General features: G+C 34.9%; 1 protein-coding gene across 1 annotated transcript in view; it reads left to right on the forward strand.

Moving 5' to 3' along the window:
* Sh3bgrl (SH3 domain binding glutamate rich protein like) overlaps positions 1 to 3,627 on the forward strand; it is a 72,381-nt gene that overhangs the window by 59,902 nt on the left and 8,852 nt on the right. The window lies entirely within an intron of this gene.

Consider the following 3,627-nt stretch of genomic DNA (forward strand, 5'->3'; position numbering starts at 1 on the left):
CTTCTTCTTCTTCTTCTTCTTCTTCTTCTTCTTCTTCTTCTTTTTTTGGTTTTTTGAGACAGGGTTTCTCTGTATAGCCCTGGCTGTCCTGGAGCTCACTCACTCTGTAGACCTCTAACTCAGAAATCCACCTGTCTCTGCCTCCCGAGTGCTGGGATTAAAGGCATGCGCCACCAAGCCCAGCTAAGCTGATTTCATATATTGCCTGTTGTAACTAGCTTTGCAGTAATATCAGATTGTAGCAATCTCTTTGACAGACTGATTTCATTCTTTCTTTGCTTTCTTTAAAACCAGGGTCCCCTATAGACAGACTAATTTGGCCTTAAACTCAGGCATTTCTCTTGCCTCCACCATGAGTGCTAGGATTACCAGTGTTAAGGCCTATATCCATAACCATAATGACCTCATTTCCTTTGTCTATGTGCCACGAAGGGCAATTGCTGGCTCATGGGATGTTGCTGCTGCTGCTGCTTCCTCCTCCTCCTCCTTCTTTTTCTTCTTTCTTTTTTTTTTCAAGGCAGGGTTTCTCTGTATAGCCCTGGCTGTCCTGGAACTCACTCTGTAGACCAGGCTGTCCTTGAACTCAGAAATCTACCTGCCTCTGCCTCCCAAGTGCTGGGATCAAAGGTGTACACCACAACTGCCTAGCCTTTTTTTACTTTATTTTTTTATTTTATTTTATTTTATTTTTTTTAGGACAAGGTCTCTGTATTTAGTCCTGACTGTCCCAGAGCTTGCTATATAGGTCAGGCTGGCTTAAGGTAGTCCTTTTTAATGGTTTGGGGAGCCTCTATATTTAATTTTCCATAATAGTTGTACTAATTTACATTCATATGCAATAGTGCAGAAGGTTTTACTTCCTCTATGTCTTTTTCAATATTCATTCCATTTTTGTCCTTTTGAAAAACCACATTTTTTTAACATTAGTGAATAACAGTTTTTATTTCTCAGTCAAGTGGGAGATGTACTTCATAAAGGAAAAGTAGGATAATTCTTTTTTTAAAAAAATTAGATAATCTTTTTTATTATTAGATATTTTCTTTATTTACATTTCAAATGCTATCCTGAAAGTCCCCTCATTTTTGCATGGTTAAAGGTATCTCCCTATGGTTTTAATTTAGAACTCGTCAATAATTCATTATGATGGACATTTTTCATAAGCCTATTGGCCTTTGTACATATTCATTTGAGGCATGTCTCATTAGGATATTTCAGTCCATTTTTTAGTTGGGTCAACTTGAATTTGTATATTTTAGTTTTTGTCATTTTTTCCTTAAAATGTAATTACATTTTGTACATTTAATGTTTGAAATTTTAGTGTATGGTAGTAGCTTTTTTTGGTATGTGTTTTTCTCTGAATTTTAACACATGCATTGGTTTGTGAAACTAGTGCTACAATAAAAATTCAGAGTCATCTCTCAAACTCTCATGATATTCCTTTATACATGCATGCTATGCCTACCCCTAGTCCATGGCCAATACTAATCTATCATCATCAATATAATTTTGTCCTTTTGATAAAAGGACATATAAATGGATTCACATAGTATGCAGTCTTTTGATGTTGCCTTATTTCAATGAATTGGATGTGTTTGAAATCTAATTGTTTTCTGCTTAAATACTTTTCCCCCTCATATAGTTGGGTGGTGGTATATTGTTATACATTGGTAGACATTTTGATTGTTTCTAAATCTGAGCCATTGTAATTATAAGTGCTTTCTGCATTTGATTCTTGTTTTTTTGTATAACGATAATTCTCATTTCTCAGGCGTAAATCCCAGGGTTGTGTTTACTGCTTAACACAGTGATTATATTTTTTAATTTATAAGGAATGTGGAAAGTTTCTGAATTGACTGTGTGATTTTGCACAGGTACTCAGTCTTTCCCTTCAGCTCCAGATATTGTCAAAAGTTTTGTGTCTGTTTGCTTTTTCGTATGTTCCTACATATTTTGTTCAGTATTGTATACGCAATAAGGTAAAGGCTAGAGCCCTGAGCTACTTCTCAGACTTATTGTTATTCTTTTATTTTTTCAACTTTTTTATTAGATATTTTCTTTATTTACATTTCAAATGCTATCCCGAAAGTTTATTGTTAGCTTTTTAAACGAATCCTAAATAGCTTGGTATCTTGGTAGCTTCTGGGCATTATAATGTTTGTATATAATGATCAAAATTATGATATTAACACATTTATGTGCTTATTTGACATCCTTCTATTCTCTTTAAGTATCTGTTTAGTCAGTATCACTTTTAATTTTGTTTTATTACTAATATGTCATGATTTTTATGTATTTTAGAAATGAATTCTTTGCCACTTACACGTTTTGGAATTCTTTTCTTCCATGCTTCAGGTCATTTTTTTTGATTCTCTTAACAGTGTCTTGCCTAAAGCAAAATGTTTTAAGTTCAGACTAAAATGTTTTTGTTTATTTTATTTTATTTTTCTTATTGTTTTATTTACTGCCCCCTTCCTTATACATATCTAGAAATCACACTAATCAAGGCCACATATAGAAAATAGACATTTAACTATGTTTGCTGTTGATTACAAGTTACAATTGTAGACAAGTCCATTTGTTACTTTTGGTGTAGGCTTAGTGGCTTAGGGGGAGAAGCAATGTTAAGTTGAACCAAATGGAGACATGTCAGAATTCTCTTGTATACCCAGGGTTAAAGTTTTCTTTGCTCATATTTCCAGAAAGCTTTACTCTCTTTGCAAACACAGTACAGCCCCACTGTTCTTCTGGCCTTAAGTAGCTAATATTGGTTTCAGGCTGAGGAAATCACTATTAAATTCAGAGAATTGGAATAAGCCTCCCACTGAAAAGAAGCAATCTACTGCTGAGAAATGTTTGCTTTGAGTGGTGGAGGAAGATGTAAGCATCTGTAACTCCTTTTGATGTGCAATAAACCATTTGGCATTTTCAACTTACCTTCTAGTACACATTAAATAGTATCCAGATGCCATTTCTCTCTTCCTCCATCCTTTTCTCTTCGTATTTATTTTGTTGTTGATTTTTACCAACAATATGTGATTACAGTTTCCCCTCCCCAAACTCCTCCCATAAATTCTCCATCTCCTCACCCTCCCAATTCTCTACCCTTTCTTGCTCTCTAATGTTAGAAAACATACAATTACCTTTAAAAAGACAGTCAAGTAAAATGCAATATGATGAAAGCAAACAAACCATCAAAGGACAAAACAAAGAAAAATGCAATAAAAAAAGCACAAAAACACATATATAGCTTCAGAGATACACACACTCACACACATAGAAATCTCATAAAAACACAAAACCAGAAGCAACTACAAAATAAATTTACTGATATTTTGGAGGTTTATTTATTTATTTATTTATTGTCTAATGATGCTTTGTCTGTTTTTTTAATTACTTTATTAGATATTTTCTTCATTTACATTTCAAAGGCTATCCCAAATGTCCCCTATACCCCCCCCCCGCCCTGCACCCCGTCCACTCACTCCAACTGGTGCCCTGGTGTTCCCCTGTATGGGGCATATAAAGTTTGCACGACCAAGGGGCATCTCTTCCCAATGATGGCTGACTAGGCCATCTTCTGCTACATATGCAGCTAGAGACACGAGCTCTGGGGGTACTGGTTAGTTC

Source organism: Mus pahari, chromosome X (genome assembly GCF_900095145.1).
Source record: "Mus pahari chromosome X, PAHARI_EIJ_v1.1, whole genome shotgun sequence".
In the NCBI taxonomy this organism is placed as follows: Eukaryota; Metazoa; Chordata; class Mammalia; order Rodentia; family Muridae; genus Mus; species Mus pahari.